The following is a 22,629-nucleotide window of genomic DNA, read 5'->3' on the forward strand; positions in this document are numbered from 1 at the left end:
AAAAGGGAAGTGACACGAAACATCCACAGTGATGAAAAGCAAGTGCCTAAAACCAAGAGTACTCTACCCAGAAAAGCTATTGTTAGAATTGAGGGGCATATAAAGAGTTTCCCTGACAAGAAAAAGCTAAAGGAGTTCATCACCACCAAAATATTACATGTAAAGTTAAAAGGTCTTCTTTAGAAAAAGCAAAGAAAAACAAGATAAAAGATATGAACAATACATGGCAATAAATACATGCTTATAAACAATTGAACTTAAAAAACAAAATAGCCCTGGCTGGTATGGCTCAGTGGATTGAGTGCTGGTCTGTGAACTGAAAGGTCACCAGTTCCATTCCCAGTCTGGGCACATGCCTGGGTTGCAGGCCAGGTCCCCCATTGGGAGTGTGCAAGAAGCAACTGATCAATGTTTCTCTTGCACACTGATGTTTCTCTCCCTTTCCTCTCCCTCCATTACCCCCTCTCTAAAAATAAATAAACAAACAAATAAATAAATAAATGAACAAGCAGAACAGAAACAGACTCATATATATATAGAAAACATTTTGATGATTGTCAGATGGGAGGGAATTTGGGGGGTTGGATCAAAAAGGTGAAGAGATTAAGGAGTACAAGTTGGTAGTACCAGAATAGTCATGGGATGTAAAATGCAGCATAGGGAATATAGTCAATATATTCTAGTAACTATGTATGGTGCCAAATGAGTGAGAGATTTATTGAGATGATCACTTAGTACATTATATAATGTTAATCACTGGGTTGTACACCTGAAACTAATATAACATTGCATGTTAACTGTATTTAAAAATAAAAATGATTACAATAGAAGAAATAAAAATACATGAACCAGGTCATCTCTAACAGGCCAAGTGCTCCATTGTTCTTTTTTATTACTCAAAAATTGAATTTTTATTTTATTTCCTCCCTAGAACTTGATCATATAATGTTTTGTTTTTTAAAAAGCTATTATTCCTCCATACTATAAAATATGTTCATTATTTGAGATTAATTTCTTATTTCTTGTGAACATGAGGTTCTAAATTATAACTTTCTACATTGAGTTATATTACAATTATTACAAGTAAAAGTTTGATGCAAAAATAGAAATATATGATGGATTTTAACAAACAATCACCAAATGTAAATAGTAAAATTATAGTGGAAAGGCCTTTTTAAAATGGAATAATAGAGCTACCTTTATATGTTAATTAGTTCATAAATTAACATATAAATTAACATATAAATTTGTGGATAAATATTACTAATTTTGAGAAATAGTTTTCAGAATTTAATCTATTGTTATTTTCTTTCTTATATGTAATTTTTAAAATTTTAATTGTTGTTAAAGTACAGTTTTCTGCCTTTTATTCCTATCCCAGCCAATCCCCCCAGCCCTCCCCACCTTCCTCCCATTTCCACCTCCCCCTTGTTTTTGTCCATGTGTCCTTCATATTTGTTCCTGTTATATGTAACTTTTGAACCCATTCATAGCAGAGAGGAAATTTTTGTCATAGGAATTAATATTTTATTATTAGCACAAAAAGTTATATACCTAAATTTACACAGTAGTATATAAAAAACTATTTTCAATGGTCAGTTGTAAGTCAGTAGGTTTGTATTTAATTTGTTGGAAACCAAGGACTAGGAAATTATGTCTTGCTAATGGATTTGTTTACCCATTAGAATCTTCACCCTTCTCAATTTGAGGGAATTACATCAAAAAGCCTTTACCTAGATAGCAAATGCTTATTAATTACTTGTTATTCTTTCACTAAAAGACACTTTATTTAATTTGGGATACTCAGAAAGGGTGTGGAAAATAGAAATATTGCTAATATCAATAAACCATTACCAATATGTTTTAAAAATAAAAATACAAGCTTTAAATCTATTTCATAGAAAACTTAGAACAGCAGATTTCACTTACTGAATTTATAGAAAATGTCATATAATCATTGATAAATAAAGCCAGACCTCACTGGCAAACCTGCAGGCAAACAGACTTACTTTCTGTCAGAAAAGCCTTGTTTTGTTTTTCAGTTCAAACACAAGTGTTACTCGTGTCACCTCTCAATTCTAGACTGACAGAGGATACAACAGGAAATCAGGCACCTCCACTGTCAGTCTTTCTGATCCATTCAACTTTGCTTTGATCTCTTGAAATTCTCCCTCCAGAACAATGCTTTCTTCAAGCACAGTTGAGGACAAGAAAATGTGAGGGCTAGAAATGGGAATTGTTCCACATACCAAGGTGCCCTAATATTTGCTTTGTAAGTCATGCTTCACTCCTAAGAGACATATGCGTAAGACAGGAAAAGTTATAAAACTCGGTTTAAAGGAGCTTGTCAACAGTAACATGTTAAAATCATCCTTTCTGAGTGTGCCCTAGAAGTTTTTATGCCCTAGGTCAGTGCTCCACAGTGACAGTGATGGGTGAGACATACTTCCTTTTCTGGCAGAACAGGAGAAGAACAAATTGTGATGGGGGAATGAACAAGAACTGGCTCAATTCCTCACCTATAGACAGGTTCTTGGGCTTTTTCTCAATTTAGGCAAGAGTAAGAATGGAAGTGAATATATGAAATAGATTGCCTTAGAATATCCAAGCTTGTGCACCTTTTTGGAAGTCTTCAATTACCCTCAGGAATATGCAAAGCAAGTTTAAAGACTACTAACCTAGGCTAAGCAAATCACCTCATTCTAATCCCCCAGTCACAGAGATGAGCATATGACAAGCCTATCCAAGAGAGAAATGCTTCTCTTACCTCTGGACCTGAGTAGGGAAGCATATGGATCTGCAAGCTGCTGGCAGCCCTTTTAGAACCATGAGGAGAGCTAACCTCAGAGCAAACAACTCACAGGGAAAGAAGAGAGACTAAAATGAAGCTGAAGCTGAGCCCTTGATAAAAATCACTGAACTTCTGGACTAAGCCCTGCTTATATTAGTCCTCTGTGGCTTTTCTAAATATATTAGCTGACACATTTATTGTCTCAGCTTTAAGTTGGAATTTTTGTTATTTTTAACAAAAAAGATACTAATATACTTCAAGAAAATTTTTTGTACAAATAGTCAATGCCCACTGCCTCCATTCCCTTACCACTTCCTCCCCTGAAATCAGCTTCAGCTAGGGGTACATACATGAGCCAATTATCCCTATGTGTGTTCACAGTCCTTCTTATAATGGCATTTTATTCCACTCTATCGTGTATTATCTAGATCCACCATCCTTACCTGCAATTCTGAGATCTAAAAGATTTGAAAAGACCAAAACTTTTATATAGATGAATAGATCAATAGATAGATCTATACTTGGCAAAGAAAAAAACTCAGTATAAACTGATGTGAATATTTGTGTGCAGAGATTATAATTAAAGTGTTTGGTTCTGAGGTGCTGTTACAGACCAAGCTGGGGATGCCAGGTGGTAATACAGGCCCACAACTCAAAATCTAAAACCTTTAGGCCAGGTGTATTTGGAACTCAGTGTTTTTTATGATTTCAGGAATCTTTATAGTGCATATAACAACATATAACCCTGTGGGAATATTACGTAATATTCAATAATTCATTAAGAATGCCAGGAGAAACTATCTCCAAGCAGGAAGGACATTCAAAAGTCCTCACCATAACAGTGGAACCTACTGATTTCAGTACAGGGACAGATACTTCAGTGGTCAAGAAAAATTCCTTCATCAATATGGTATTAATCTATACTGTCCTTGAAAGAGAAATTAAGGTCTGTATGATACTGTGATAGTGAATGCATGACATTATACATTTGTCAAAAAGTGACCCCTAATGTAAAATATGGACTTCCACTCATATCAATATTAAATATTTCTATTGGTTCATAAATTCTAACCAATGTGCCACACTAAAGCAAACAGGGGAAACTATGGGTGGTGGGGTGGGTGGTGAGGAGAGGTCCTAAGGGGAATCTGAACTTTCTGTTCAATTTTTCTATAAACATAAAAATGCTCTAAAAATTAAAGTCTATTCTTTCATTTAAAAATTTTAATGTATATTTTGAGAGATATGCCTATTTTTAAGAAATTATTTAGTAAAGGAAGTGGTAGGCACACAGTGAAAGGGAAATTTGGTTGGGGTTGGGGAGATGGAGATGTGCGTCACCTTATCTGTGGAGCTGAAATCCTCCCTCCCGAAGCCTGAGCAGTGGTGAACATCATTTCCTGTTTGCCTGGAGCTCTGGGCGTGATTCAGGCTCATGGGACTCACTCTGGGACAGCATATGTGGAACAAAGACATAAGGGGTGGGCTTCTCTGGTGGGACATGGAAAGTTTCCCAGGGAAAAGGAGTGGGCGTGTATGGAGAGTGCTAAAGGTGAAGGAGTTCAGAAGAAAAGGCCCAAGCAGCAGTGCAGGAAAGCCACCTTAGGGAGTGGGGAGACATGGAAGGCTTCCTCGGGAAGGTCTGCATCTCAAGTGTTCTATAGACTAGCACAGGGCATAGGCTTCAGGCTCTGAAGTCACACTCCCTGGCTGTAAATTTTAACTGTACCACTCAGTGGAAGTGTGACTCTCAGGAAGTCGTTAAATCTCTCTGGGTCATGGTTTCCTTTTCTGTAAAATAAAGGTCACCTACCCTTTTGGATAGGTTTGATCTTTAGTAAAGAATAAACATAATCATGCATGTGGAACTCTCGGCACTGTGGTGAGCATAGAGTAAGCACTCAGTGAAGGTTATGGCTCTTAGTAGCTTTTTGCCCTCCAACATTATAACTCTTCTAGAGCTTCAGTAAAGCAATTTCATAGGTGATAGTGTGTGGGTTTTGAGGAGACTAGAGGAGCAGGATGGCAGAGAGTTGAGTGAAGGAATAGGTATTTCCACCCCATCTACTCCACAGAGAATGTTGTTGGCCTTTGAAGGGGTTTATAGGACCAAGTTTCAGGTAGGGATGTTGACCTGTGGCAAAGCTAGCAGAAACACTCACAGTGCTACAGGAACATTTTGGAAAGGACATTAAAATATTGTAGGGAGAGGCAATAAAAGAAATTCTGTAGTTTAGAGAATGCTTTTCTCCTAAGAGGGTAGCTAGAGAACCCCCTGAGCCCCTGGATATAGCAGCATAAAGAAGCATTTCAAAACATGCTTGTTAAATTGAAATAGATTGTACTGAGCAGCATTTTAGACCAGATAACCTCCAAACACCATCTAGCCTATTAGAATTCCCCTTTTGTGAACTCTCCACTCTTTCCAAACTGTTTTCAGATTCATCTCATCTCAGCCCTGCCCACACACTCAATAAGAAAACTCAGCCTCTAAATTCAACTTCTGCTCTCTGTCCCAGTGTGCACTCTACTTCCAGATTTGCTTCTCCAACATACCGTCTTCCTTGCCTGCCTTTCCCCTTCAAGAACTTCAGTGGCTTCTGTTATTTACTGAGCCAAGGTCATGAGCTCCACTGGGCACCTAAAGTCATAGTGAATTCAGCGGGCTCCCCTTTACCCATTTGAGCCTTAGCTTACTCTTCCTCCTTGAGGCCCTCTATTAAAAGAAAACACAGTGAATATTTGTAAAAGTGGCCCCGACCTCTGTTCCCTTTGTACCCTCTCCACCATATACCCTTGACTAATTTGAAACGTGTACTTTTAAATTCTTTTTGCCATTGGCATAGCCACCCAATTCTCATGCTTTAATCTGCCCATAGCCCCCTCTTCATTATCCTACACTTTCTAAAACCTTTTTCGGTTCTAATGTAACATTTCACCCATGATTATTGTACTTAGCTAATTAGAGTTGTCTGAGCTTTTAACCATTATTTTCCCAAGGAAAATCCTTAATGGATTATACTTCCTTTAAATATTTGATCTTTACAAGAAGCTCTAAATTTGGGTTCCACACATTTAAGAGTCTGTATTTTCAGATTAATCGGTAGGCAGAATCAATTGTCCCACTGTTTTCAATGGAAGATCAGGGAGAGAGGGGATTGTTTTCTTCACATATAAAAGGGTTGCACAGTTATTATAATTTAACTCTAGGAAAGAATTAATTTGTATTTGAAATATGTCATTTTCTATTATTCCTGGAACACAGATAAGGGACTAGTTCTCTGAGTTCAAAATTCAGAATGTCATTTTTCTTGATGTTCGTCTATTTTCTTTTCCATCTTTGTCACCTATATTTTTCTTATATAAAAGAATATTTTAATTACTGTCTTTAGAACTATAAAGACTATACATGATTTGGAAAAGTAACTGTACCAAGTGCTGGCCAGAGAAGAACGATCCACTCTATACCTTCTCCTTTGTCTGGTCACTTAAAAATATGATGTTATCAGCTATGATTGTTGTTGCTTGCTGCCTCACATTATTTTTATCCATGTATTCACCATAGTCTACTTTCCCTTCCACATAAATTTGAGACCCCTTTTTCACATACTGATATGCCATATCTCTGAGGCCTGGAAGACTGAAATTCTGTGCCACGTTGCCTTTTGACCGACAACCCCCATTTGGTATGTTTCCTTTTCTCCTGATTTTCATATCTCATTTGTGGCTAGAAAGAATATCGTGACTGGGTTTTTCCCTTCTGCTTGTCTCATGACAGAGTCACGACCCACTCACCCAAGTAACTGCAAACAGTTCAGAGCTCTTTTAAGGACCAAGCTGCTTACTGTTTCAGACTCATGTCTTACAAATTGATGAAACACCTGTAATACAGGCCTTTGAAACATTGCTTCTGTTTTTCTTTTCCTACAATCCAATCTTTAGTCTTTTCCTCAGCCCCATGCAGGGCCACACAAACACCTAGCACAGAGCTCATGCTGTCCTAACCTCACCAGACGCACCAGCCAGACAGTGCTGAGACAGGATGTCACCTATATTTTGTTATTTGTTTTTTGTCAGAGCACATGTCCATAGACTAATATGAAGCTTCAGAGTCCTATACTGCCTCTGAACATAAACCAAAGAACTCAAAGGGTGATCAGTGTTTCCCTAGCTCTCAATTTTATTTGCTTTGATTGCCAAACGTAAGCCAGAGGAAAATTACTGAGACATTTCTTTTAAAGGTCAACCAATTTCTTAAGTGACTGCTGCAGAAGAAGACATGGGAGATTATTGAAATACAATAGCCCCCAGAGGAAAAGGACTTTTCCATATAAAACCTGGTCCTTCAGCATATGTCACACAGACTTTTCCAAGTGAGAAAACCCAGTTTCCCAAGAATTCTGATCATATTGAAGGAAGAGTTGCCAATGTTATTAAATGACATACTCAGACATAAAATAATGTCTTCTGAAAGTTACCAGCTATGCATACGCATGTTTGAGGAACACAGGTGAGAATAAGACAAAATGATTTAAAAAACTGCTGTGAACAGTAATTTTGACAAATAGAAAAACTCCTTGAATTCAGTTCCCCTCCTCTAGCTAAGGTGCAAATTTTGTTCCTATGATACTGTATATTATTTTACAAAATAATAACATTTAGAATTATTTTAAATCCTTGAGTGATTGCTCTCACCAACAAATGTGCTGCATGCAAATCCCCAGGTTCCTGCTGACACTGAGGGTACTGGTCTGATCCCCTCTGAGCCAGGCTAGACTGGAACTGAATCAGACAATACAACATAGGACTCCATTTGGTGAGATGGGGAGAGGTAGCTGCTGGGCTTTCAAACTATGCATATAGGTACCAAAGGTGAATCAAGACATGAAGAACACCCAGCTTTAAAATTCTGTACCTAAGGACCAGAGGAATGGTGGCAATTGTTAGCAATCGGCAGTTTTGAAAAAACCAAAACCAAGAAAAAAAACTCACTAAAGTAAAGATGAAGATGATCTCCGTTCTAACATGAGATGGGTGTTCTGGCAAAGTCTGCACACAACTGGCAGTGCGGGCCAGAAAGGTATAGTGGACACAGTTTTTTTGTGTGTGCCCAGAATCTGTTTAAACAACTAGCCCTCCCCCATTCCTGGTCCCCATGATTCAGTGTCTAACTCAGCTCCAAGTTCTTTGGTCACAAATGACTGGGGTAGGAACAGCATTACCAAGTAAACTTTGCTGAGTTTACCACGTAAAAACATGGAATGCTCACTTAAGTTTTAATTTCAGAGAAATAAAAGATTGTCTTATATAAGTATGTCAAAAATATTGCATGAGACCTAATTATACTTAAAAATTATTCTTTGTTTATCTGAAATTAAGATTTAAGTGGTAATCCTATATTTTATCAGGCAATATTACTTTAGGATGAAAATATGACATGAGCCAGGCTAATCAGAATTAGAACTGGGACTCCTGCAAAGGGTTTTCTTTTTCCTCTGAGCTCTCTAACCAGAAGGGCAGCGAGAAAGAGCTACCACTCACCACCTTTCTCACCATAGAGGGACAACTGCCTATGTAAGAAGACACCACAGGGACAAGCCCAGCCATGAAATGGAGAAGAAGAGATATGTCTGGAGACAGCATTTGAATCCCAAAACTGAGCCTTGTCAGAAGCCAGATTCGCTCCCTGGAGTTTCTCAATAATATGAACCAATACATTTTTTGTTTGTTGCATCAGTTTGATTTGCATTTCTATCTGTTGACAACTAACAGGTGGGTTAAAAAGCCAGGGCTGTAGACTTAAAAGATCATCCATGTTGATGGGACCTGCTTTGTACAGCAAATGCTTGAACTGAAGCAGAGCTTGAAAGTCTAGATCTGGGACAAGTCATGTTTGGGGGTGCTTATAGTTGGTCCTGATAAAGCAGGAAAAGTGTGTTTTAAGGAGGCTTCTGACAACTCCATGGTCCTTTTATCCTTGAACATCTGTCTCTCCCCACTGACTTTCTAGCCCTGCTCTGTCTTGCCCTCTAGCCTTTGGAGCCCTGCTGGCTTCCACCTTCCCACCTGGCTTGGACTTGCTCTTCCATCTTGGCCTTCTGCCCCAGTACTTGCTGCTTACAAACTGTCTTTTCAACTTGCTTCAGAATCCTCTTCCTATATTTTTTCTTGACTCTGCTTACCCTGGATCATTGCCATTTTTATAAATCCACCATTGCCCATAATGTGATTCTATGAATGCTAACCCTAACTCAGGGACAGAAAAAGATTCTAGAGGACCAAGCATTGAAAACACTAAATGTCCCCCATATATATCAAGGTAAAAGGGGAAATAGAGGCTACCCAATATAAGCTTGCTCCTTTTAAGGGGAAGGATTCACGCAGTCCTTTCTGAATTCTGGCTCCACCCTTACAGATTGGGCAGCATCAAGCAATTTACTGAACTTTTCTGGGCTCCAGGATCATAGGGCAAAAGTCAAGAAAATAAGTCTCTTGCTGCCTGGTGAGGATTAGGGGAAATATTGGATGTGAAGAGCCTAGTATCTGGTCACACAGTCATTCAGTGAATATTAGTTTGACTTTAGTTTCACAGTTGCATCAGCTCTAATGGTTTTCCTTCATGTAAGCGATTGTTCCATGCAGAATGTATGTCTGAAAAAAGAACTCAGTATCCAGAATATATGAAGAATTCTTAAAAGTCAATAAGAAAACGAATAACTCAATTTTAAAAAAGAAAAAAGATTTGAATGAGAACTTCCCAAGAGAAGATACCCAAGAGGCCTATAAGCATATGGAAATATACTCAACATGAGTAGTCATCAGGGAAATTCACATTAAAACCACAATGAGGTACTTCCTCATACCTACCAGATAACTAAAATTTAAAAGACTAACAATTTTTAATGTTGGTGAGGATATGGATAAATTGGAGGTCTCATACCTGAGAGATGGGCATTTAAGTGGTAAAACCACTTTGAAAAACTGTTTGGCAGTTTATTATAAAGTTAAAAATATACCATCCTACAATCTAGTAATTCCACTCTAGGTATGTAACCAAAATAAATGAAAATACAAGTCCAACATAGAAATACTTTTACACAGATGCTCAGAGAAGCTTAATCTATAAAAGTTAAAAAAAAATAGAAAGAACCCAAATGGACATAAACAAGAGAATGGATAAACTGTTATGTTTTTTCATAGGTGGATAAATCTCAAATACATTATGCTGATTTAAGAAGCCAGACACAGGGATTACAATCTGAAGGATTCCACTTACATGAAGTCCCAAAACAAACAAAACTAGTGGTGAAAAATAAAAAATAAAAAAGCAGCCACATTTGTGGTCAGGATTGGTTGCAGAGGTCATAAGAAAACTTTCTGGGATGGTGAAAATGTTTTACATCATAATCTAGGTAGTCGTTACATAGATGAATACAAAATTTACTTGTATAATATAATAAAAATACCATATTTCATCAATCATAAGACACATTTCCCTACGTTTTAACATTCTGAAGTCAGGATGTGCCTTAGAATAAATGGCATGTTAGAGTTTATTGACAGCATATTTTCTTTCCTACAAATACATAAAATAATGATACATCTTTGATTCATCAAAAATTATATAGTTTCTTTCTAACTGTTTTATTTTGTAAAATTCTTGTTAAAGTCATCAAAATGAAACTTTTCTCATAGACTCCCTACTTTCCTAGTGCTCTAGGTACAAACTCAGTCTATGGAGTAATTTAGGACTGTCACAATTTTATGTCCTATGAAATGATGTTCTTTAACAGCCACTTCTTTCAGTAGTTTGAAGACAAATTAAAATAGCTGCTTGGCTCAGCCTCAAAAGGCTCCAGCATGTACAGTTGGGGCCTCAGCCTCAACTAATAGGCTCAGCTGTGTCTCAGGCTTACAGTGTCATCAAGCCAACAGCAGGGCAAGCGTTAGCACTGCCATGGCTCAGCTGCTCAGCTATTATTGCTGCCAATCCCACTCTGTCCTTGCGCAGTCCTTATGATTACTTTCACAGAATGGAGATAGGTGACAAGTGAAATCTGTTTTCTCCCAAAATTATTGTGAAAGATACTATGTGTTAGCTTACTTAGTGTCTACTCCGAACCTTGTTATTTCATGTCATTCTCTATTATAGAGGTTGGAAAGTCAAAAACTATCTTTTCCAACTTCCCCCATTATTTGTGGTAGCCACGTTGCACAGGTTTGGCCACTGAAACATATTTTGAAGTCTATTAGTATGAATGAAGGGAGGAGAGATCTAGGAAAGTCTCTGATTTCTTGCTGCTTTGCCTCTCAGTGTCTGGCCTTAAATTTAGCTGCAATGGCCAAAGCCAGAAAAGGTCTCTTGCAATCATTACACAGTAAGAATAAAGAACCACACATCAGGAAGAGCAGAATGGGAAAACTGAATAGCTTTGAAATCATAGTTATATTTTTATGACTGCTAATTGTACTGTGGCTATTTTTCTAGGAGTCCTTATCTTTTGTGATCCATGCTGAAATATTTGTAGATTAATGTGATGTCTATAACTTGCTTCAAAATCACCCAGTGGGGGCTGCTGGGAAAGTGGGTGACAAAAACCATATTGAGGAACATTCTACAAAAATACATGACCATTAAGTCCTCTTCACAAAATGTAAGGCCATGAAAAACAGGTATGAAAAAGTGGAGACTGATAAACTGTTACAGCTATGAGGAGGCTAAGGAGACATGAAGACATATTGTTCCCTGGATGAGATTCTGGAACAGAGCAGACATATGGGAAAATTGATGAAATTCCAATGAAGTCTGTAGTTTACTTAACAGTAGTTAGTATACCAATATTAATTTCCCACTTATGACAAATGTACTTTAATATGTAAGATGTTAACATTACAAGAAACTGGGTAAAATGTATATGAGAACTCTTTGTACTTTCTTTGCCATTTTCCTGTGAACCTAAAATTATTCCAAAATAAAAAGTTTATTTTGAAAAAAGTTTAAAAGAAAAGAATTCTGGTTCCCAAATATTGAAACTGAACCAACACCAGCAATGGCCTATCTCTGTGGTAGGAACTCTGTCCTGCAGAATTCCTCCCCTCTGCTGTGGTGAGAAATGAGTTGTCCTAAATACAATCTTCTGGTGGGAAAGGGGGTGGCAATTCCCTCTAGTGGAGAATGTCCTGAGCCCTTCTCCCAAATGGCTTTTATTGGGAATGGTATGTGTAGGTGTACACATCACACACACATAGCTCATCAATCAATGTCAAAGTCTATAGTCATGGAAAAACAGGTATTATCTACAGATAACAATTGAAGGAACACAGAGATTTGTCATAGGTCAAGGTCTATTAGTCCTGCTAATGCCAAAGGGTCTTTAAGACTGTTTCATGAGGTAAGGAATTTATTCCTTATACATTGAAGTTAAACATCTGGTTTGTATCAACAGAGTCATACAACCTAAAGCAAAGCAAGCTTCAAAGGGTACAATGTATTTATCAGGCCTGATTCCCACAGGAACCCTTGGTGTTAGAGTTGGGTCATGTCTGCCATCTGCATTATCTGGTTTTCCAGGGAGACTTACTAGCCCCTTTCAGAGACTGGTCTTGAGGGGCTGCAATCTTTGAAACCACACAGAGTGGTCCCCAGAATGTCTCCATATTTCTTGTTACATAAGAAAAATAAAACACATTGTTAAAAGTAAGTGTCATTTAACTAGTCCATTACTTGAGCTGAATAAATATAAACTAATAAAATATGTTTATTATTTGTCTGATGCAATTAGTTCTTTATATCCACAGCTGAGAACAACGGTACTAAGTACCTTGCAGCAAGGGGTCAGTACCCTACCCTCAGCAGTGGTCAGTATCTGTCATTTCAGCAGAATCTGCAGGACCAACACTCACTCCACTCCCACCCCTAGTTTACATAGGGCTTTCCCTATGTAAAGGGAGTGAGGAGGAAAAAGTTTTCTCTTTGGAAACCTGCTGAAGCAATTAGTCAGACCCTTTCATAAGTAGTTATGACACTTATTAAGATCAACACATGAAACAACAGTTTTCTTTTCAACTATATTAGTCAATTATAATGAATTAATAAATATAATGAAAAATCTACTTTTTGCTACTATTCACATAGCAACAAAACTACAAAATATGTAGGAATAAACTAAAATACTAAAATGAGCAAGATGTATATGAATAAAACTATAAAATTTTATAGGATATGAAAGAAGACTTGAATAAATTGAAAAAATTATCATGTTCCTGGATATAAAGACACTACATTGTAAAGACATAGTTAATCTATAAATTAAATATATTGCCAATGGAATTTCCAATATAAAACTTAAACCTCTATACTATAAAAATTAATTTTCAGTTAATTTTTAACTTAATATAAGACATAAAACTATAACACATTTACAGGATAACAGAATAGAAAATTTTTGTAATCAGAGTTCTTGGACATGACACCAAAAGCACAATTCACCAAAGAAAAAACAGATAACAGACTGGACTTTATCAAAGTGTAAAACTTCTACACTGTTAGGAGAATGAAAAGGCCAACTACAGACTGAGAAAAATATTTGTAAATAACATATCCAACAAACAAGACAAGCTACATTATTTTGGGGGCTCAATACAGACTGAAAATTAACAATTTCAAGACCGTGACAGAAGAACATTAAATGAAGTTTGGGACCCTTTTAAGCATGGGACTTACTGTGACTGCACAGGTCACATTTTCATGAAGCCATCCCTGTTATAAAGGATTTGTATCCAGAATATATAAAGAACTCTCAAGACTTAATAGTACAGAAACAATCCATTTTTAAAATGGGCAAGAGATTTAAACAGATACTTCACCAAAGAGGATATAAGAATGGGAAATAAGCACATGAGAGACATTCAGCATCATTAACCATTAGGGAAACCAAACTAAAATCATGATGAGACACCACCTTACACTAATCAGAACTGAAATAAAAAGTGCCAAAAATACCAAGTACTGGAGAGAATAAGAAGGAATTGGAACTCTCATACATTGCTTGTAGGATTGCAAAATAGTACTGCCACTCTGGAAAACAGGAAGCTTTTCACAAAGTTAAACACAGACTCACAGTACAACCCAGTGATTCCACTTCTTGGTGTTTATCCAAGAAAAATAAAAACTTATGTTCACACAAAAATCTGTACATGAGTGTTTAAGATATCTTTATTCACATGGCCCTGAACTGCAAACAGCCTAAATGTCTTTTACAGGGGAGAATAAATAAGCTGTAGTACACCCATACAATGGAATATCACTTAATAAAAAGGACAAACTTAAGAACTTGGATGACTTTCAAGGCATCATGCTGAGTGAAAGAACAGTCTCAGAAGGCTGAAAACCATATGATTCCATTTATATAACATTCTGGAAACTATAAAACTCTGGTGGCAGAGAACAGGCAGTGGTTGCCAGAGCTGGAGGAGGGTGTGACAACAAGGAGGTAGAGCGAGGGAGTTTGGGGTGATGAAACTCTCCTGTATCCTGATTGCTGTGATGCCTAGACAAATCTATACATGTGTCAAAACTAATGGAACTCTGTGTTCTACAAAAGTCAATTTTACTGTTTGTTAATTTTTTCAAGTTTCCAATGTAATTTTTAAATGAAACTTGACAAGCAAATACTAAAGCTTAGCCAGAAGAAAATATGAACAAGGATAATGAAACAATTTTGAAAAAGAATGGTGCTTGAAGACCTGTCCTACCAGATTTGAAAACATTCTATAAAATTAAAATGACTGTATGATATAAAAAGTATGGTTGGTAGGGACAAATAGTTCTGCAGAAAGACAAATAAGTTAATGGAAGAATCAGAAGCAAGAATACATGCAAATTTAGCTTATGATACATTTAACATTTTAGACCAATAGGAACAGGATGAACTATTGAATAAATGTTTGGGAACTAATGAATATCTTTTTTTAAAGAACAGTTTTATCACATTACATATTAAAATAAATTTTAGCTACATTAAATAACTAAATTGAGAAAACAAGATTATAAAAGTGTTCTTGAAAAATCTGTGTGTGTGTGTACAAGAATGTTTGCTGGAGCACTATAATTGCAAAGAGAAAGAAGGAACAACACATAGAAAGAAATAAATGTTTATCAGAAGTTAAATCTATATATTTACATGATGGAATACCTATATCAATAAATATAGTGACATGTACAGCAAAATGTACAGAATGATTTCTTTGATTAAAGCTGCATGCCAATTGATCTAGGGGGCTATATTCCCAGCTGCTGCTAGAAGGATTGGGGGAAAGGGGAATGTTCACATTTTACTCTATATATTTAGTTTTTAAAAGTTTATCACTTACATAACAATATATTATTTACTGTTAAAATTGAATTTTACCACCATGTGATCAGCAGGGGGAAAGGAGTATGAACACAGCCACGGAAGTCTGGGGAAAAGCTCATCAAGTCTGCAATAAGCTGTCACAAGTGAAGGGACATTTGTGCTGGGTGGCTGCCAGACTTTGCCATCTAAGGCCCCAGTTCTCCAGTAGGAAGTAGTTGTGGAGCAATAAGAATATTCTTCTGGACTTCTGGCCAAGATGGAGATATATGTAGATACACTGTGCCTTCTCGAACAACCAAAAGAAAGACAACAAGTTTAAAAACAAAAAACAACCAGAACTGCCAGAAAATCAAATTGTATGGAAGTCTGACAACCAAGGAGTTAACAAAACATTCATCAGACTGGTAGGAGGGTGGAGACAGGTAGTGGGATGGAGAGGACCATGGGCAAGGCGGTGGCTGGAGGACCTGGGTGGGCAAGGTGGCAGCTGGTGGACTGGGCAAGACAGTGGCTGTTGGAGTGGGCAGTCCCACATTTGCACATAGATAAACTGGGAGGTAAAAGTGGGGAGTGAGACAGACCACACAACCCAGGATTCCAGCACAGGGAAATAAAGTCTCAAAACCTCTGACTGAAAAACCCTGTGGAGGTTGCAGTGGTGGGAGAAACTCCCAGCTTCACAGTAGAGTTCATTGGAGAGACCCACAGAGTCTTACAATGTACACAAACCCACCCACCTGGATATCAGCACCAGAAGGACCCAATTTGCTTCTGGGTGGTGGAGGAAGTGACTGAAAGCCGGACCAGAGCTGAGTGAGCAGCATCGTTCCCACTTGGATCCCTCCCCCACATACAGCGCCATAATGCAGTGATGTAGGTTGCCCTGCCTTGGCAAATACCTAAGGCTCCACCTCTTACTATGTAACAGGCACTCCCAGACCACAAAAAAAAAAAAAAGAAAAAAGAAAAAAAAGAAAGAAAAAAGAAGAAGAAGTAGAAAAGGCCCAGATGAGAGAACAGATCAAAGCTCCAGAAAAAAAATACAACTAAGCGATGAAGAGATAGCCAACCTATCAGATTCAGAGTTCAAAACACTGGAAATCAGGTTGCTCAGAGAAATAGTTGACTATGGTTGCAAAATAGAGGAAAGAGTGAAGGCTATGAAAAGTGAAATAAAGGAAAATGTACAGGGAACCAACAGTGATGGGAAGGAATCCTGGGCATAGACCAACAGTTTGGAGCAGAAGAAAGAACTGAACATTCAACCAGAACAGAATGAAGAAACAAGAATTCGAAAAAATGAGGAGAAGCTTAAGAGCCTCTGGGACAACTTTAAATGTTTCAGTGTCTGAATCATAGGGTTGCCAGAAGGAGAAGAGGAAGAGGAAGAAACTTATGTGAAAACATAATGAAGGAGAACTTCCCCAATCTGGCAAAGGAAATAGACTTCCAGGAAGTCCAGGAAGCTCAGAGTCCCAGAGAAGTTGGGCCCAAGGAAGTACACACCAAGGCATATAATTATATTACCCAAGATTAAAGATAAGGAGAGAATCTTAAAAGCAGCAAGAATAGTATAAGAAATGTAGAAGTCAAAGAACTTACATCAATGACCCATGAACCTGAACTAAGGGGGATAGGGAAATGTGGGTGGGAGGAGTGGTACAGGGTGGAGGGGAGTATAGGGGGAAAATGGGCACCTGTAATAGCATAATCAGTAAAATACATTTTTAATAAAAAAATAAAAATAAAAAAAGAAGACTCTTCTGGCCAAGATCCAGGGTTAGTAAGTGTTTACTGATTTTCATTTTCCAAAATGTTCACAAGAAAAATAAAAACAAAAAGAAAAAGAAGGAAAGAAAGAAAAGAAATCCAAGGCAGTGTTAAACTGTGGAAAGAATACTCTCTATCTTGTGCTCATAAATATAATGGCCAGTCATATTCACTGTTACTAAAGTTTGGAGAGTGAATAGCTAAAAACTACTAGATCCACTGAAATCCCTTGATAAGCATTTCCTGTTAAATCTGTAAAGCAATCCATTAAAGAACATCAGCAGTAATAACTTTACATACATACATACATAGATACATATAGTATTACATGTAGTGTTTTGCCATTTCAAAACCCTGTATACACAACTTTGCATTTGATCCTTAAAGAAGGACAGGTATATTATCCTGACTTTACAGACAGGAAACTAGAAACTTGGAAAGTTTCATATCTAATGATTATCTTGCTAGGTCTCATGACTGTATCCATGCATGCCAAGGCACAACTGAGGCACCTGCGCCACTATAAGGTACACCTCAAACACACCAAGAGGGGACTTTGCAACTTCTTTAGAACAACACATAGAAAGGTCCATCTCATCTCAGAAATGGAAAGAAGCAGTTTGAAAAACATGGCCCTCAGCCCTGGCTGGCGTAGCTCAGTGGATTGAGTGTGGTCTGCAAACCAAAGTGTTGCAGGTTCGATTCCCAGTCAAAGCACATGCCTGAATTGCAGGCCACGGCCCCCAGCAACTGCACATTGATGTTTCTCTCTTTCTCCCTCCCTTCCCTCTCTAAAAATAAACAAATAAAACCTTAAAAAAAAAGAAAAACATGGCTCTTATAAATAGGTGCTAGATTTTATCAAATGTTTTTTCTGCATCTATTGATATGATCATGTGGTTTTTATCCTTCATTTTGTTTATGTGGTGAATTGCATTTATTGATTTGTGAATTTTGTATTAACCTTGCATCCTCAGAATAAATCCCACTTGATCATGGTGTATGATCTTGGGAATAAAGGGAATATGCTTAAACATGATAAAGGCCATATATGACAAACCCACTGCCAGCTTCATACTTAATAGGCAAAAGCTACAAGTGTTCCTATTAAGACTGGGAACAAGACAGGATGTCCCCTTTCACCTCTCTTATTCAACATAGTACTGGAAGTGCTAGACACAGCAATCATACAAGAAAAAAAAAGACATCCAGACTGGAAAATAAGAAGTAAAATTGTCTTTATTTGCTGAAGACATGATAATGTATACATAGAGAATCTCAAAGACTACACCAAGAAACTACTAGAACTGATAAAAGAATTCAGCAAAATGGCAGGATACAAAATAAATATCCAGAAATCAGTTGTACTTTTATATGCCAATAATGAACTAACAGAAATGAAAAATTAAGAAAATAATCTCATTCACAATTGCTTCAAAAAGAATAAAATACTTAAGAATAAACCTAACCAAACATGCAAAAGACCTGTCCTTGGAATATTGTAAGACACTGAAGAAAGAAATTGAAGATACAAATAAGTGGAAGTACATACCGTGTTCATGGATAGGAAGAATTAACATTATTAAATGTCCATACTACCCAAAGCAATCTATAGATTCAATGCAATTCCTATCAAGATTCCAATGTGTTTCACAGAACTAGAACAAATATTTCAAAATTCATATGAAACCACAAAAGGCCCAACATAGCAACAGCAATCCTGAGAAAGAAGAACAGAGTTGGAAGAATCATGATATATAATATCAAACTATACTACACTATACTATACTATACTACAAGGCCAAACTATAGTAGGCCAAACTATACTACAAGGCCATAGTAATCAAAACAGCATGGTATGGTACTGGCATAAAAAACAGACAAGACAAATAACAGACAAAAAAAAAACAGACATATAGATCAATGGAATAAATTAGACAGCCCAAAAATAAGCCCACACCTTTATAGTCAAGTAATATTTGACAGAGGATGTAAGCACATACAATGGACTTAAGGTAGTTTATTCAATACATGCTGCTGAGAAAATTGGACAAATATGTGCAGAAAAATGAAACTAGACCACCTTCTTACACCATACACAAGAATAAATTAAAAATGAATTTAATGTTAGATCTGAAACCACAAAAATCATAGAAGAAAACATAGGCAGCAAAATCTTGGACATTGCTCATAGTAATATTTTATTGGATATATCTCCCCAGGCAAGGGAAACAAAAGAAAAAGTAAATGGGACTATATCAAACTCAAAAGCTTTTGCACAGCAAAGGAAAACACTAACAAAACAAAAAAGACAACCCAAAGTTAGGAGAACATATTCACTGATACATCTGATAATGGGTGAATATCCAAAATTTATAAAGAACTCACAAAACTCAACACCAAAACAAAAACAAAAAAACCCCCAACAATTAGGAAATGAGCAAAGGGCTCGAATAGACACTTATCCAAAGAGGACATACAGAGGGCCAATAGACATATGAAAAGATGCTTAAAATCACTAATAATTGGAGTAATGTAAATTAAAACTACAGTGAGTTATCATTTCACACATGTCAGAATGGCTATCATCAATAATTAAAAATCAAGTGCTGACGAGGATGTGGAGAAAGGGGAACCCTTTTGAACTGTTGGTGGGAATGCAGACTGGTGCAGCCACTGTGGAAAGCAGTATAGAGATACCTCAAAAAATGGATCTGCCTTTTCATTCAGCAATCCCACTTCTGGGAATGTATCTGAAGAAATCCAAAACAGTAATTTGAAAAAACATAAGCACTCCTATGTTCATTGCAATGTTACTTACAATCATCAAGATTTGGAAGCAGCAGCCCAAGTGTACATCAGCAGATGAGTAGATAAAACAACTATGGGACATTTACACAATGGAATAATACTCAGCTATAAAAAAAAAAGAAAATTTTACCTTTTGCAACAGCATTGGGGGACCTGGAGAACATTATGCTAAGTGAAATAAGCCAGTCAGAGAAAGACAAGTACTGTATTGCCGAGAGCCAACCCAGCCCTGCTGTCTGACACAGCCACAGAGGGAGCCGTACGTCCGCACAGCAGACATGGCTGGGGAAAGTACTTGGCACTCCTCTGCTTAATCATAGTATTATTGCCCATGCTTAGGGTCTATGTGATCTACCATGGGACTGGGACAAATGGCAATTCCACAGAAGAAATACAGTTCTTTGAAAGTAAGCAAGAAAATGACAGCTTATTGGAGAGTGACTCCCCACCAGCGTGTCCTCCTAAGTGGGTTAGAGAGTTCAAAGAATGGGTATTGGAAAGATTATTATACACTCCTTTTCTATGAATGCTTAAGCGATTGGGACTCCCATGGTGTTTACTGCCTAAAAAGTCAGACATCTAAGATAGAAACGAATAATAAAAATACATCAACACCAAGGTAGATAGCAGGCAGCCAAATAGACTGAGCAAAACAAAGATTATTACTTGCACAAGATGACAGGGTTCTGGCACTGAAGTGAGAAGTGAGAGACAGATACTAACCACATTGACCACGAAAGACTTCCACGTGGCCTTTGCCAGTGAGCTAAGACAGCCCTGAGCCCAGCTACGTGCCCAGCTTGCAACTTTAGAATATATAGATCAAACTTAAGTTAAGCTTTAAGAAATTAAGGTGTTATATAGTGTGGTAAAATGTGTTACTTATTAGTTGCAAAGATTAGGAGCTAAAGCTTACACAATAATATGCAATAGAGAGCTGCTTCGTATTTTCTACAGAATAAGGATAAAGCAAATATGCCTTAAAAACCTCATTTTTTTATTGCTTTCACATATGCCACATGTACACATCCAACTGTATAAAAATAAAAAACTCAAAAGCCCTGGCAAAGATGCCTGGCCACTGAGCTTGAAACTGCACCTCTCGTGTCTTTCCTTCACCGACGCCGTCCATCCATTGGGAATCCCTGGACCTGCTGGAGCTGAACTCCAGCACTGTATGATTTGACTTGTATGTGGAATCTAATGAACAAAATGAACTAAGAAGCAAAATAGACACAGACTCATAGATAGAGAGCAGGATGACAGCTAAGAGATGGAGGATTGAGCAAAAAGGAAAATGGGCTCATGGAAATGGACCACAGTGTGGTGATTGCTGCAGCGCAAGGGTATATGCAGGGACTAAATGGTAATGGAAAAAAACTTCTGGAAACAAAATGAATGAATAAATAAAGACACATATACTCCCCCCCATGCAAAAAAAGGAAAATATAGCTCTAAAAAATACTTATTTGAAAAAAAAAGCCCTCATAGACACAGTCAACTGTATGGTGATTACCAGAAGGAAAGTGGGCTGGGGGGAGGAAGAAGAAGGTAAAGGGGAATAAATGGTGATGGAAGGAGATTTTACTTTGGGTAGTAAACACATATACAATACAAGATGATGTATTATATAATTGTATACCTGAAAACTATATAATTTTATTAACCAATGTCTCCCAATAAATTCAATAAAAAGTTAAAAAATACTTATGCATTGAGTATATAAACACAACACATATTTATATACACACATACTTTAGTTAGAATTATTGATTCCTCAATAATAACAGAATTCAAAATTACTTCAATATAATAAACAATATTGTTAAGGTAAATCAAGTCATGCCTTGTGTTTTAAAGTTATTCTCAGCCACTTTAATCTACTTGTAAAATACATTGCTACAAGGAGGGAATTCCTTTAGCTATGCTGCTAATCTTAAAATCCTTTAATATTGCTTAAATTGCAGCTATATTTGGAAGTCATGGTGAGGTAATTATCATAAAGTGGTTGAGTAAAATCATGCTTTAATGTCTTAATGTACCACTTTAAAGGAGCTAACACAGCTTTCTACAAACAATGAGAAGAAAAACATGTAATGTAACATATATAGTTTTTTATAAAAACACTGTAGCTTTATGGTTATAAGTCAATAGTCCCTTCAACATATAAACACATTTTTTTTAATATCATAGGAAATGTCTTTGTTCGTCTTAATAAAGAAACTTAGAAATTAAACTTCAAATGGATTAACGCAGAGTAACTATTGATTTATCTTAAATCTTATGTAAATATATGGTAATCTTTTCCTTCAACAGATAGGATAGCTAGCTGAGTGCCCATCTTCTCACAGAACCTTAGTGACAGCCCCCTCCAGGTTTTTTAAACACTGCCACCTGGGGCCTGTAGTTGTGTTTTCAGTTATAAGGTTCTGCTATACATATATATTTTTTAAAGTTTTGTTGAAGAAGACAAGGCTAAAAATATTTCCATGATAGCTAACACCATGCACTGTGCCAAGTGCCTTATCTGCATTATTGTCCTTTAGTCCTCACAATATCACAGGGAACAAAGCAACAGAAGCTATCACTTATATGTGGAATCTAAAGAACAAAATAAATGAACAAAGAAAATGGAAAGAGACTCATAGATACAGAGAACAGACTGATGGTGACAGAAGGAATGGGAGCTTGAGGGACTGGGTAAAAAAAGTAAAGGATTAAGTGAAAATTGGTAGTTATAGCCCTGGCTGGTGTGTGGCTCAGTGGATTGAGTGCTGGCCTGCAAACCAAAGCATCTCTGGTTTGATTCCCAGTCAGGGTGCATGCCTGGGTTACAGGCCAGGACCCCCCAGGCAGGGGGCATGCGAGAGGCAACCACATATTGATGTTTCTCTCTCTTTC

General features: G+C 37.1%; 1 pseudogene; it reads right to left on the bottom strand.

Moving 5' to 3' along the window:
• Positions 1-6,149: 6,149 nt before the first annotated feature.
• On the bottom strand, positions 6,150-6,840 carry LOC114515186 (annotated as a pseudogene).
• Between the last annotated feature and the right edge of the window lie 15,789 nt (positions 6,841-22,629).

This window comes from Phyllostomus discolor, chromosome 8, assembly GCF_004126475.2.
Source record: "Phyllostomus discolor isolate MPI-MPIP mPhyDis1 chromosome 8, mPhyDis1.pri.v3, whole genome shotgun sequence".
Classification (NCBI taxonomy): Eukaryota; Metazoa; Chordata; class Mammalia; order Chiroptera; family Phyllostomidae; genus Phyllostomus; species Phyllostomus discolor.